This window comes from Hipposideros armiger, unplaced genomic scaffold (genome assembly GCF_001890085.2).
Source record: "Hipposideros armiger isolate ML-2016 unplaced genomic scaffold, ASM189008v1 scaffold_574, whole genome shotgun sequence".
NCBI classification, from domain to species: Eukaryota; Metazoa; Chordata; class Mammalia; order Chiroptera; family Hipposideridae; genus Hipposideros; species Hipposideros armiger.
The window spans coordinates 1,015,218-1,030,059 of NW_017731924.1; the positions used below are offsets into that span (position 1 = coordinate 1,015,218).

The window sequence follows — 14,842 nt, forward strand, 5'->3', positions numbered from 1 at the left end:
GTCGTCCCCGGGAGAGCGCTGAGGAAGGCATGGGCCGCCACTCTTCCGGTCCGCGCCGCAGGGGAGGACGCCACATTCCTCCTTCCCTGTCCCCTCCCTGTTGCTTTTCCAAGAAACACGCCCCGGTTCCCCGAGGCTGGGCACGGAGGTTGCACCCGAAACGCAACCCTGCGCCGCCCCCCTGCTCTGAGCGCTGCGTTACGGTTCCTTCAGCATCGGCCTGGGGGTGTGTGGGGGGGGACACGGGGCGTGTGCGAGGACGCACCTGTGCCTCGTATCCAGAGAGGAGGGCTCTCCCAGCCTCATCCCCTTCCCGTTTCAGCTCCCCATGCGCACTCGCCCATCTCCCTTCAGGTCGTCGACGGGGGGTTCCCTAATCTCTTGGAGCTCTAAATGTGTAGGTTGAAGCCGTGGAAACCCCCGTTTCCCCTTCCCTGAGTCACGCGACCTCCCTTGCACCCCGCCAAGGAAGAGATGGAGGCTTGAGGACAGGGGCGCCCCCCGGCGGCGGGCTACGAGGCGGGGCAGACGTGGCCATGGGCGACGCGAAGTAGGCCAGGGAATCAAACCCAACCCTCGCGCGGCTCGCGGGGTCCGGGAGCCCCGACCCCTCCGAGTCGCCCCCTGAGGCTGTGCCTCTGCTCCTCGTGCGCGGGGACTCGGGGCCGAGCGAGCCTGGTACCCTGTGCTTCACCGAGGCTCCCCGGCTGGGATGCTGTCCACCCCGTGTCACGGACTCCCGGGTGCTCGCGCCCCCGCCGCATCAGGGAAGGGAGCGACGCGTGGGAGATGTCTGGGCCATCGGGTCTCCGCTGGGTCTGCGGGCGACCTTGAGTACCGGGGAGAGGGGGCAGGACGGGGAGCGCCACCCCAACAGGCGCTCTCCCTAGAATTCGTTTTGGAGGGTGCCCCCCCTCCCCCTGCGTTCGGCGAATGAGCCTGGCCTCCCGGTGAGTCACCGCGAGCGGGCGACAAGGATTCCCAGCAGCCGGTAATTAATTGCACCGCGGCTCGGCCCACGGCGGGACCCCAGTCGGGCCGTGCCTCCCGCAGCCCTGCAGCGGCGCCACCCCTGAGTCACAGCCGTCGGACCTCCGCCGTCCGGAAGCGGCCTGCCGGCCTGGGCGCCGCCAGAGGGCACTGGACTCCGACCCACTGTGGGCCCGCTTTGAGCCAATCCTGCGGAGGGGAGTCCAGGCTGTCCCCGCTAGCAGGTGCGGGAGCGGGGGATGGGACGCTCTCCGCCCTCAGAGTTCAGGCTTTGTGGAGAGCCGCTTGTACTTGGTTTACATACAGCCTTTCAGGAAAACGGGACCGCTTTGTGTGTGTACTGGAAGGGACCTCAGAGATAAACTCGTCCAAACCGCTTGTTTTACAGGTGGGAACCCTTCCAACCAGAGAGGGTCACGTGTCCAGGGACACAAGGCAATTCCGACCTGGAACCAGCACTTGAACTTCCTGGTGGCTCTGTGCAGTCACTGCTCCTTCAAGGCCCAGCTGCCTTCTGACCCCAAGTTCGCAATGCCATTAATAGCAGACCAACTCCCAAATGCTGGGTCTCCCCCCTCCAAAATAAAGCTTTGGGACTGAAGAGAAACAAGGCAGGAAGGCGCGTCTCAGGGTGGGATCGGTGGGTGGAAGAGGAGGGAGTCCCGGTCTGCCCATCTGCACCCACACTGCTCCTCACCGTCACTCCCCTTCCATGGTGTTGACCTACAGGTGGAACATGAGCTCCTTGGAGCAGAGCCCAGGTCTCGACATCTTCCTGTGTCCCCAGCACTCATCTCCAAGGCAGTTGCTCAGCTCTCACTGTGGGTTCTGCCACATGACAATTCAGAAGGAGATCAGCCTGGTGACAGTGCCTCTGGGGAGCCCACCTCCCTCTTTGCTTCTGGTTCTTTGCAGGGGCTGAAGCACCAAGCCCACCCCAGCCTTGAGGTGGACTCAGAGCTCAGGTGTGGCCAATCGGAGCCCAGGATTCCCCCAGCCACAGTGATTGGCTGGGCGTGGTTCATTTCACAACCAATGAGAGCCCTGGGAAAGCATTTCTAAGAGGCGCCAAGGCAGAGGGAGGGGCGCAGGTAATGAGGCCACAGGCCCACAGGGCACAGCAGAGCCCCCCACCCACCCACTGGGGGGTCAAGTGCATTCTCCCGTTCAGGCCACTGTGAGTTGGTCCCAAGCAGGAGCAGCGCCGCCGGCACCTGCGAGGTGGCAGCCTGTCCCTGGGCCTCCCTGAACCTCAGCGTTTTTAGCAAAAACAGATGTATCTGATTAAGTAATAAAGGACATGGTGGTTTTAGAACTCTCGACTGCCTAGGTAGATTTGCTAGGTTTTTTACACATGGTGCGAGTGCCCATCACCGCAGGTCTAAGGATTATGACCCGGTCCGAGCCAGAGACCCGTTTATCGCTGTTCCCAGTGAGGCAGCATGGGCCCCACTCCCGGTCCAGTGCTCCTCCCACATCAGCACCCTGTGTCTGTGAAACACGTTATCCTGCTAGTAGAGGACAGAGGTGCAGCGCTCTCGGCCAAAGGTCCCCCAGCGGTTGCCCAGGGGCCCCAACAGGCAGCAGTCAGTGCTGGCGGAAGGTAGGCGCCCTTCGCTGGCAAGGAGCCAGAGCTGCCTGCCGTGCCCAGAACACATGACTCCTTGGGCACATGCAGTGCTTCGTCACATTAATGCCCACATCTTTGCAAACAGGCCGACGATGCAGACTCATCACCCCCATTTTACAGATGGGGAAGGTGAGGCACTGAGTCCGGTGGCCCCAAATCACAGAGAGGAGCTGTGGTGAGCCTGCCCTTCCTCGGGGCCCCAGTGCCAGCACTATAGGTTCCTCCCGCCACGCCTAGCTTTGCCAGACCTCACTGATTCCTCGTGGCCTGCGACATTTGCGATTGATGGCACGTCTCCACGTTAGACCTCCAGCAGTGGTGATTCCAGAGGACAGCACTCGGCAGCTGGGCAGCCGGGCCCATCCGGAGCTTCCCAGGCTCTGCTTTGGGAGGTGAATCAGTGTGTCATTGAGCCAGGGGTCTGTGGTCACAGTTTAGGAGCATTGGGTTAAACAGGAGAGGAATCGGGACCTCTCAGAGCCTTTGGTCCGCTAACCGGCATTGTGGCCCCAGACAGAAGTACTGCAAGCAGTGTTTCCCAGATTCATTCAACCCCGAATCTGCCTTTGGGCGCAAGGTCGGCCTCAGCACCAGATCCTGGGGCCGCTCTTGGGAAACCATGGGCCCCGCCCAAAGAGCAGGGCACAGGGAGGCAGGGCACCTGGGTTCCACTTCCAGTCCCACACAGACAAACCCTCTACCAGTTCAGGTCCTTGTGGCCGCCAGCTTCTCGCTGCCCCCCCACACACACTTCCAGCTGAGCACCCCTTCTCTCCTCCACCTGGGGCCAGAGCCTCCTTCTGAACACACTGGCCCTTCCGTGCCGAAAGCCCTCCAGCTGGTCCTGGGTCAAGCCTAGGCCCTCGCCCTGGCATTCCCACCCTCAGCCCCTGCCTCCCGCTCCAGCCATCCCACGCACGCTGCCTCTCCCAGCTTTTGCTCCCGCTGTTCCCTCCTTCAAACCAAGGACGTCCCCCCGTGCCCCATGCACACACACACATCCTTGCTTTATTAGAGGAAATGTGATTAGTGGATCTGAGGCTTCTTAATGGGGCCTGAACCATGGCCCCTCTCCATGGCTGATCTGTAAATAGCTCCGTCACATTCCCCGAAGCCCCTGGGCTGCCAGGATCAATCGGGCCATCGGCAGAGGCTCCTGCAGCTGACAGCTCCCGAGGGGGCTGCTGGAGGAGCATGAGCCCGTGCCCAGCAGGAGGGTCTCATTAACCGAGGTCTGAGCGGCAGGGTCGACACGGGGGGACGCTGTTCTAAAGCCAGGCAGACACGCTGGGAGGGCAGCATGTCCGCGAGCACAGCTGGGCCTCCCGGGCAGTGGAGGGCATCCCATCCTGGCCTCCATTTCTGGGGACCCGGGCTGGGCAGAGCAGGTTCCTGGGCGTTTGCTGACTAGATTAATGACATGCATCCAGGAAGGACAGACCGGTTGGTGGCCTTTTCTTGCAGCCATCTCCCCACCCGGTGCCTGCAATCACTAGACGTTCATAGAGAGGAGACGTTTGTTGAATCCAGTTCTGCTTTCTTAAAAGTAATAATAATAAATTGATAAAACAAAAATTGAAAACAAAAATCTTCTGCTCTTAAAAATAAAAACAATAGTTGATGGAGCAGGCCTTCAATCGAGTTTCCTCGTCTTGAGCTTGGCTGTGAGACGGGCTGATCTCCTAGGGCTGTTGGTGTGATGAGACCAACTGAATGGTGTCAGCACGGCAGAAGCGGCACAGCTCGGGTCCGAGGGAGCTGTGGGGACTCTCTCCCCAGAAGCAGCCTGTCCCTGACACGTGCGCCCAGCACGGCCCACATGTCACCTCTCCCAGATGGACACGAATTGCACTCAGGCCGTGCAGTGAGTACAGGCGGCCAGGGTCCAAATCCTAGGCTGTCATTTTCTCCCAGTGTGACCTTGGGCCAGCGAGGCACCCTCTCTGCGTCCCTTTCACGCTTGGATGAGCGAGGGGAGAAGAGTGACCCCCGCCAGGTGAAGGGAGCCCAGGCGTGTGTGGCTCCTGGCAGAGGCCGGCCTCATGTGGTCCCGCCCGCAGAGGGCACGCTGCCCTCCCCTCTCCACCTCACCGCCCGCAGGCCAGGAGCGGCGCCAGCCGCCACATGCTCGCGGTGGGGACACTACTCCACAGCCAGCTCCCTCCGGGCGGGAGCTAACTTTAGCCCGGTCACATGGCGCGGGCGCGGTGCCGGTGCTCAGAGTGTACCGATCCCTGTGAAGGTGTTTAAATATTTTTCCTTTTCGGAAGCCTGGTTCTCACCTCTGCCACTTCCACCTTTGTGTGGCAGAAGGTATTTTTGTGAACGAAGCCAAGGTGGCAGTGACTTCTCAGCGTGATGCCGCGGTCCTGTGCACACCGCTGGTGTCTCAGGGACTTGCAGGTGTGTCAGCTCCCAGGGAGAGAGACGAGGGGAAGGGTGCGTGCAAGGCCCCAAAGGCCCCTGCGCCCCGTTCCATGGTCCCTCCCCCCGGTGGCCTCCAGGGCCCCCAGGCGGGGTGTGGGCAAGGCCCTGTGTGCCCCCACTGCCAGCAGCACTGGTGCCTTGTGTTCACACTCGGCCTCATGCTCCCCGGGAACAGGGCCTTCCTACCTGTCTGCCCCCAGTAGCGAGGAGGGCTTGGCAAACATCCACTGAGTGGAACTAAGGCCCGAGTCCCCTGGAAGTGCCTGGGAGGTTATCTCCACCTCTAAGCTGCTCTCTGCCCCCAACATCACCTGTCAGACTGGGGGTCTATGTGCCGGGCTTAAGCTGGGGTCTGGGACACAAGGCGGGCAGGAGATGGCGGAGTGTGGAGCTGGAGACCTGTAGGTCACGTGGGGGCTGCAGAAGCCCAGAAGAGCCAAGACTAGGGGGGCCCAGAGTGTTCTCCAGTAAACGGGCCTTTGCTTTCCAGCCCCTGGGCTGCAGGACGGGCTCGTCCCAGCTCTCGAGGTTGCTGTGAGCACAGAGCAGGCCCTGTCACGCCGAGGATGAGCACATAGTAGGGACAACCTTCCTACAGGACGAAGGAACTCAGGCAATTCGTGTCCTTCCTCGTTGGACGAATGAGGATACCACGGCCCAGAGAAGTAGCAGGGCTTACGGGGGGCACGGAGTTGTCATCGGCAGAGCTGGGACAACATCTGCCTCCGGTGTCGCCTGAGCTCAGGACCCCTGAGGGTCTCCAGGGAGTCTTCCCAGCTCAGCAACCCGGCTCTTGCCCCCCATGCCCACGAGAGGCACTGGGGAGCCCGCAGCAAGGTCCCTGCTGTCACGCAGCAGACGTCCTGCTGAGAGAGTGGGCAATACGCTGGTTAGCCAGCAGGGCACAGCCGGAGATGGGGGACTGCAGGAAGATGAGACAGCATGGGACAGCGAAAAGTGTGGCGTGGGCCAAGCAGTACTGGGGCACAGTGGTCAGGGACAGCCTCCCTCAGGAGATGGCACTTGAGCTGAGACTTGAATGACGTGTTGGAATCCAGGGGTGGGTGTCCAGGCAGAGGGAACCGCTGATGCCCTGCATCAGGAGAAGGATCTTGGCTTGTTCAGGGACGAGCAAGAAGGCCAAGGTGGCTGGGATGTGGGTCTGGGAGAAGGCGGTCAAGGTCAGGGACCCAAGGTCCCTGGAGGACAGGAGGCAGGGCCAGGTCACGAAGGTTCTCACAGGTCACAGGCAGCTGGATTTCACTCGTGCGTTCGCAGAAGTCCACATGTGTCCATACCGAGGCGGCAGCTGAGTCGCACGGCGTCTCACTGGACAGGTAAGGGGCCCCCACATCCTGTTGGCATGGGCAGCACAGGGCACTGGGGCCCAGGCAGCTCTGTGACCTGGAGGAGGAAAGGCCCCTAGGAAATGGACAGCTAATTAAAACAATAATGACTCCATCTCTGATGACTGCGTGCTCGGGCTGCAGTGCGCACAGCTCGTCACCGGCCTCCCGGAGCCACCACTGAGTGTCTCTCACTCGGTGCTGAGATCTGCGGGGGCGGAGGGGCAGTGTGAATTAGGTGAGGACACTGCAGCTTCTGATACTATCTGGCCCCCAATGCCCTAGGATGGGCCTGGCAGACACGGGGTGACTTCCGCAGCACCAGGAAGGGTCCCCAATGCCCCAAATCCCTCCCCTACCTGCACGGATGCCTCACATCTCCTTAATGGTGGCAGATTGAATCACTGACTCTTTTTTTAAAATAATTTTATCCTTTTCATTGATTTATTCTTGATCACAAACCACCGTGTTTGCATAAAATAAAGAAACAGAGGAAAATACAATGAAACAAAAGAAAAACACCCAAATCCTAAGGATTTCCTCCCCACCCCAGGAAATCACCATTTCGGTCATAGGGTCCAGCTCTGGGAAACGGTGACTTTGTACGCTAAAGCCAACAGCTGCTGATGTACCACCTCCCTTAAGAGTCAAGCTCAAGGAGCTGGTAGAAGCACAAAGGCCATGGATGTCCAAGAGGGTCCAGGGAGGACGTGAGAGGGAGAGGAGGCGCCAGGGGGGAGGCGGGGGGCACCGATGCCATCAGGCTGAGCCCAGAACCACACCTCAGGCTGTGCTCCCGTTTTTGCCACACTTGGTTCCCACAGGGCAGTCCAGATGGAACCAAGCAGAGACTCTGTCCCTCCTGAGTAGATGACAACCGTGCCGTCCCAGCACAGCATGAGCAAATGTCCCCAGATCAAGACTGTGGGTGCATGTGGGGGGTCTGTGGTGCCTGGGGGAGGGGCGGCTGGCCAGGGCACCAGGTGAGAGGGGTGGGCCGGACTGGTCAGGAGCTCAGTGAGCACGGGGCAGACCTCTCCTGGGAGTCTCGGGTCCTGAGGCTCCCGGCTGAGCCGGTGGTGCGGGCATGAAAACCCACACGGTGAGCCGCGGGCCGCCCTGGCAGTCTGTGAACCTCAGTGGGGGCAGTGCAAACGGGTGGGCTGTGGTTTTAATCCTGCGTCACCACCTGCTGGCTGTTTGACCTCCAGTCTGTCACTTCCCCTGAGTCTGTTTCGTCACCTGTGAAATAGGGAGGTGGTACATGTTTTGCTGTTAGCAGACTGCCTGGCATAGGTGTGTGATGAATGAAGGTGAGCTGGTCAAGCTTGTCTCTGTCCCTAGCCTTGAACCTCACTCGCTCGTAAAGTCCTCTTGCTCCGCCCAATGCAGGGGTACCAGCTGCACCCACACAACAGACCTGGGACATCCCCAGGCCAGCAGAGCAGAGGCAGCAGCAGAAGCACGAGGGTGTCAGAAGGAAGTAGGGAGAGATGGCGGGAGCATGGAGGGGCAGAGCACATAGAAGGCGGGATAGACGATGGGCGTGGGCAGGTGGACCTAGAGTGAGTTCTCTTGACTTCAGGGCAGGTGGACCCGTCCTGGGTGTTTCCACCCGAGTCCCATCTCTCCCAGGCTAGATCTTAGCGTCTGAGAGCCTGGGGGCCAGAACAGAGATACGCTTGTTCGTGCTTTCTTGACACAAAACACCTCCTCAGCCAGTTCCTGGTCCAGGCCCTGCAGGCCACAAAGTGAGGTCAGGGCGCTGACACATCACAGACCAAGGCCCCGTGTCCAGGCCGGCCGCTGCGCTCCGTCAGCTGCAGTGTTGCCTGCAGTTCAGCCCCTCGCGGGGGCAGCTCGTGCTCGGCCTCGCCGCCCTGCAGGGCGCCCGGCACGTGGTCTCTGGCAGCACGGAAAGCGTGAGGAGCCTCAGGCGGGGCTCTGGGGCCAGGGGTCTCTTCGCTCCAGTCTGTCTGTCTTCCTGAGCCGGAGATTTTCGGCAGCCAACTGAGCACTTGGCCTCCTCCCCGCAGCGCTCCCTTCCCTCCCTCACCCCGGGGTCCTGTCCCCAAACCTGTCCCCTCACCTGTGAGGGCAAAGGGAAGGCATGTGAGGAAGAGACAAGAAAAGACTCAAACCTGAAATCAATGAGACAGAACAGATCCCACAAAACGGAGAAAGATGAAAACGGAAAGGCAGAGCACTGAGCAGCGGGCCTTGGAATGTGGGTAAATTAAATCAAATGAGGAAGGATAGACTTGTCTTGGGCTGTGTCACCTAAGTGCTAAGTAAGGGTTCCTGAAATAGAAGGTTCACACTGGAAGGGAAAATGCTAATGATAGGCTATTTATAAAAGTCATAGCTCAGCAACACCCACAAGTTATGGGCCTGAGAAATTACAAGCTTCCCAAGGATCTCATCCTCGATGGGGAGGGGAGAGGAAGAAAGAAGCAAAAAGAATTCTAGAAGTGTCGTACTGGACTGAGGAGGGATAATTAGAGGGAAAAGAGAGCATCGTCTTGGGTGAAATAGTTGGTATCTTATTTTCACCTCGTAGTAGAGAAATCTGTGTCTGGTTATGTAAACAGGAGAGGAAGTGGCCCTCAAGGCAATGGGACATGCCTTGGTGTCTGCTCAGGTGGCTGTAGCAAAATCCCAGACTGGGGGACTTCAACAACAGACATTTGTTTCTCACAGGCCTGGAGGCCAGCGGGGTGGGTCACAGCTCTTGGCTCGCTGATGTCCGACATCCTGCCGTGTGCTCACATGACCTCTCTGTGCACACTCTGGGGAGTGAAGGGCGAGAGAGCGCCCTCTGGTGCCTTTTCTGATGAGGACACTAATCCCTTCGGATCTGGGCCCCACCCATATGACCTCATTGAACCTTAATCGCTTCCTTAGAGGCCCCATTTCCAAATACAGCCACACTGAGGTTTAGGGCTTCAATGTATTCACTTTGGGGAGACACAAACATTCAGCCCATAATGGAAGAGCCTAAGTAGGCACTTCCGAATTAACAAAGGGACAAGAGAAGGAACAGTAACTTGATCAAACCATCAAAAATGAGGAAGAAACAATGATGCAAAATAAATAATCAACAATAGAATATTGTAAGAACTGCATTATATATATGACTAAATATCTGAAATGGACGGAACTGAATTCTCCCGTTAAAAGACAGGCATTGTCATATGGGGTTCAACAAGCCAAAGAAGTAACGCCAATTATAAGCTGTTTATTAACTTGAAACAAAATATTTTAAATATTTAAAATAAAATGCTGGGAAAATGTTTTGCAAGGATAAAGCAAATGACAATATAGGACTAGTAGATATTAATCTCAAAAATGGTTAAAAATACTTATATGTGATAAATCAGAACATTATACAATAAAGTGATATACTCGTATAGCCATAAGCCTGTATGTTTTTTAAAAAAGAAGAGCTCAATATATAAAGCAAAACCTACTAGGAGAGGAAAGAGAACTTGATAAAAATAAAAGTATAGTGACAGACAACTGCACATCTCTATCAGAAATGTACAAAAGTATTAGAAATTAAGAAAAATTCGAAATTAAAAAGCAATCCAATCTGTTGCATGGCCATTGATTGGAGCCTAGTTAGAACAAAACGGATTTTAAGTAGTTAGTTTAGGGAGAATTAGGAAAATTTGAAGATGGTGGAGTTTTAGGAGATCTTAGAAGGTCACTGGAATTTTCTCACGTGCAGTAATGGTGTCATGGTTACGTAGTGAGGCGTCCTTCTTTATCAGCAAGGCAAACTAAAGTATCTGGGGTGAAATGCCATGAAGCCTATAATTTAATTTTAAATAACTGGGTCAAAAACAAATCTGGCAAAATGCACAGTTATTGAATGGTGATGGATGTATTGTGTGTAGTCTACCTGTCTCTGCTTTTCTGTGCCTTCAAAATTTTAAAACAACCAAATAATAGCACCAGAATTTTTAAAAATGCAATCAATCAATGGGAAATGTATATATACCATACAAATTTATATATTCTCAAATAGTGAATACCTTTTCATAGACCCAAGGGCTACTGATGAAAATCAGTACGTAATAGGCCAGCAAGGAAACTACCAAATCCAAAAACACAAGAATAAAGTTTTTCACAGGCCCTCACGCTCTGGCCATATCCAATACAAGTAGAAATCAGTAATAAAAAGGGAGCCCCAACCACTTTTACTACTTGCAAATTTAAAACGTTCCTGCACAACTCTTAGCTCAAAGAGAAACTCAGAGTTGAAATTACATACTAGCTGGAAAACAAACAAAAAGAAAATGCTTCCTACTAAGACATACGGAGTAAAGTTGGCAGAGCTTAGAAACGCGCAGCCTGAAATGCCTTCATTAGAAAAGGAAAACGACTAAACATAACCTCATTTTTAGTACTTGTCTCAAGAAATTAGGAGAAGAAACAACAAAAGAAATAAGAAAGAGGAAATTCATAAAGAACTGAAATTGATGAAATAGAAAAAAATTTAAAACAGTGGAAAGAATATGTAAATGCAAAAGCTTGTTCTTTGAAATGGCTAATAAAATAGAAAAAACCCTCATTAGTCCAATTACAGAGAATGAAGAGAGAGAGAGTAAAATTAGACAAGATTAGGAACGAAGAAGGTAGGCATACCAATATAACTACAGATACGGAGGAGATAAAAAATAGTTATGAGGGAATATCATATGCAACTCTGTGAAAACCTCAGGGACAAGGACGATTTCCTAGTAACAGTAAATTACCAAAATCAGTTTAGGAAAAAATGGAAATTTTTAATAGACCAATTACCATGGAAGAGATTAGAAGGTGATGGGAGAGCTACCTGAAAAGGACGTGAACCCGACAGGCTCACAGCTGAGTTTTATCTAATTTCTAAAGAACTAGTCATTTCAGTGCTGTTTAAGCTATTTGGGGTCATAGAAAAAGATAGAAACTTCCTTATTTATTCTGTGCATCTGGAAAAACTTTAATACAAATAATACAATATAAGGGAAGCTATAGACCAACGGCACTTAGGAATATAAGTGAAAATATCTCAATAGAATACTAGCAAATAGAATTCAAGCAACCGATCAAAAGAACACTACATTACGGAATAGGATGTGTGGGTGATGGCCCTTGACCATGGGGACATTTTGTAGGCATACTGTCACTCCTCTTCTCCGAGCATCCCTTGGTGTGACAGACAGGACATGTTAGGTGATGATCAGGTGGGTCAAATGAACAGGACTGGACCAGGGAGCCTTAATATCTTTTAGTAAATGCCACAATTTTGTATGGAAACGTTATGGGGTTTATTTCTAAAACAGGCTCTAAAAGGTAATCTTGCTTCAGCATCTTATAAATGTTCCATGCAACTAATTCCTTTCCAATTTGAAATCCACTGAGGGCAAGGCTGAAGGAACGTACTTGGTTTTTTTGGGGCAAAAGACATTGTGCTAAATGTGTGATGCATCTAATGTCATTGAGTTTCGGCAGCAACTCTCTGGGGACTTGATATGATTGACACTGAGGCTTGGAGGGGTGCGTGACTTCCGAGAGGACCCAGATGGTGAAGGCAGAGTCGGGATCTATACCCTGCTGAGACTGGCTGCAAAGCCCAAGCGTTTAAATGACATACATGGAAGCCACACGTGGAAGTCCCCCGGTGACTTCCTGGTGCACAGAGGAGTTCCAATCCGTTTAGCCAAAGCCAGGAGCAATGGAACAAACATTGGATTAGGTGTCATGAGAGCTGGGATCTAGTTCATGCTCTGCCACCAGCTTGCTGGTGGGTTGGGCCATGACTTTGAAATCCTTGCCCTTGCTGGATTCTGAGATCCTCCTATAGCTGGTCTGTGCAGAGCCAGCTGTGACACTGTCCGTGGTGCTGACGACGCTCCTGCCTGAGGGCTCCGGCTTCACCCATTTTCAGAGGCGCTGGCCTGGGCGGCTGCCAGAAAGGCACTGTGATTAATCAGCAGGTTTGAAACGGCAAACTAAATTCTAAAGGTGGAAGAAGGAAAGAATTCTTTATTGGTTTGCTGAATCGGTGCCAAAGGATCTTTCTTTTTTTACCAAAAGCTGTGTCTTTGACAATTCTCATCGCCTGGACCTGAAATGAACATCTCAATTTTTGGAGAGAGGCATAGAATTGCATCTCCACTGCCCAGAAGAATAATGGAACATGACTTAATCCCCAAAGCCCCCCCCGTCTGTCCCTCTCAAACCCCACCCTTCTTTATCCCCAGGGAATCAATGCTGAGTTTTGTGTCAATTGCTCACTTGTCCGTCTCTATAGTATTTTTTTTAACAGCTTGTGTATGCACCCTTAATACACTGGTTTGCTTTGGGAACTCCATGCAATTAGAATCATGTTGCATGTGTTCTTCTGGTCCCTGCTTTATTCCATCAGCATTGTTTTCAAAGGTCAGCCACGTTGTTGCAGTCACCATTGTATCCTGCTACACAAGAATGCTACAGCGTATTTATACATTCCGTTCCTAATAAGCATAATAGGGATTTATGTCTTTTTTTCCTATTATGAACAATTCTGCTATAAACATCCTGGTACAAAGGATGTTGCACAAAGCATTAAGGATTCGTTAAGGTAGGGACATGGCAGTGGGGTTGCTGTATCACACAGTGTGACCAGCTCAGCTTTACTAGTCGTGGTAGGGACTCCTGGGCCTACAAACCCCCCTATAGGAGACGCGCCCCATCTGCAGCCACGTGGGGCCATGACACTTGCTCTTCTCTATGTATTGTAAGTGTAAGTGACTTATATTATGTCCAGGTTGAATAATCTCATGTCAGTGTCAGACCTTCCTCACAGTTCTCCCAATTTGTGACTTGTCTTTCCACCTCATTTATGATATTTTTTTGATGAATAAAAGTTCTCAATTTTAATACAGTGGAATTTATCATTTTTTTATGACGTGTGCTTTTTTGTGTCTCATGTATGATATCCATCCTCAACCCAAGTTCATAAAGGTATCTATAATGTCTTCTAAATGTTTTATACTTTGCCTTTCACATTTAGGGCTTAACCCAGAATAGACTTTGGTGTATGTGTAGTGGGGGTCCAATGTGTCTCTCTCCCCGTGGCAACTCACTCCCCTTCCCAGCACGATTTAAGGAAAAGTCCATCCTCTCCTACTGGCATGTAATAGCAATGTTTCATATGTCATGTGTCTATCTATGCATGGGTCATTTCTGGGTTTTCCATAGGTCTGTTTTTCCACTCCAGTGTCTACCTGTCTACCACTATAATACATCTTGACTTATTCTTTAAGAGGATGTTGGTTATTACTGGATTTTGTCTACATAAATTTTAGAATCAGCTTGCCAAGTTTCACCAGAAGAAATTAAGATTTTTTTTTATTGGTGTTGTACTGAATCTACAGATCAATTTAGCAAGAATTTAGTACATCTTTATGAGTCTTCTCACCATTTATTTAGATCTTCTTTAATGTCCTCCAATATTTTTTTAATTTTCCATAACGGCCTTGCACATTAAAGATTTATTCTTGGATTCTGTATTAGTTTCCTATTGTTGCTGTAACAAGTTACTACACACTTAAGTGGCTCACATAACAGAAGTTTATCATCTTACAGTTCTGGAAGTCAGACGTCCAAAATGAGTCTCGCTGGGCAAAAGTCGAGGTGTCAGCAGGGCTGTGCTCTTTATGAGGTTGTAGGGGAGAGTCTGTTTTCTTGCCTTTTCCAGCTTCTCGAGGTTGAGGCATCTCGCGGCCCCTTCCCCCATCTCCAAAGCCAGCAACATCAGGCTCAACTCTTCTCGCGCTACCATCCCCCTGGGTCTCTTCTCAGGATCCTTGTGGAAACACTGGGCCCACTTAGATAATCCAGCATCATCTCCCCACTTGAAAGTCAGGTGATTAGCAACTTTCATTTTCTCTGTGCCCATATTTACTCTTTACCATATAACCCAACACAGTCACAGGCTCTGGGAACTGGGACGTAGAGATCTTTGGGGTGCCGTTATTCTGCCTACCACGGGTTCTTTACATTTTTTTGTAGGTCTATAAATGGTAGCTTTTATAATTTTATTTTCTAGTTGTTTGCTGTTGTGGCATAAAAATGCTGTGGGGTTTTTTTCTATATTGACTTTATATCCAACAACTTTGCGAAGCATCAATTAATTCTAATAAATCTGTAGTCTTTAGGATTTTTTAATTAATAGGTGATATAATGTGCAGATAATGGCAGTTTTGTTTCTTCCTTTCTAGCCCTTATGCCTCTAATTTGTTCCTTTCTTTGCGTTTCTGTGCTGGCATGGACCACTCATACAATGTTGAATAAAAGTGGAGGTAACCAGTATCCTTGTTTTGTTCCTGATCTTAGAGTGCTTACAACATTTCAACATTAAGAATAAGGTTTGTTCTATGTATATTTTTTATAGATATCCTTTTATCAGGTTAAGGAAACT

At 52.0% G+C, this 14,842-nt stretch overlaps 1 long non-coding RNA gene across 1 annotated transcript; it reads left to right on the forward strand.

Annotated features, from left to right (window-relative positions):
* Nucleotides 1–14: 14 nt before the first annotated feature.
* On the forward strand, nt 15–13,299 carry LOC109371498 (uncharacterized). Its single transcript, XR_002121893.1, has 2 exons — nt 15–1,214; nt 1,379–13,299. It is a non-coding gene; the product is annotated as an uncharacterized LOC109371498 (long non-coding RNA).
* Nucleotides 13,300–14,842: the final 1,543 nt, after the last annotated feature.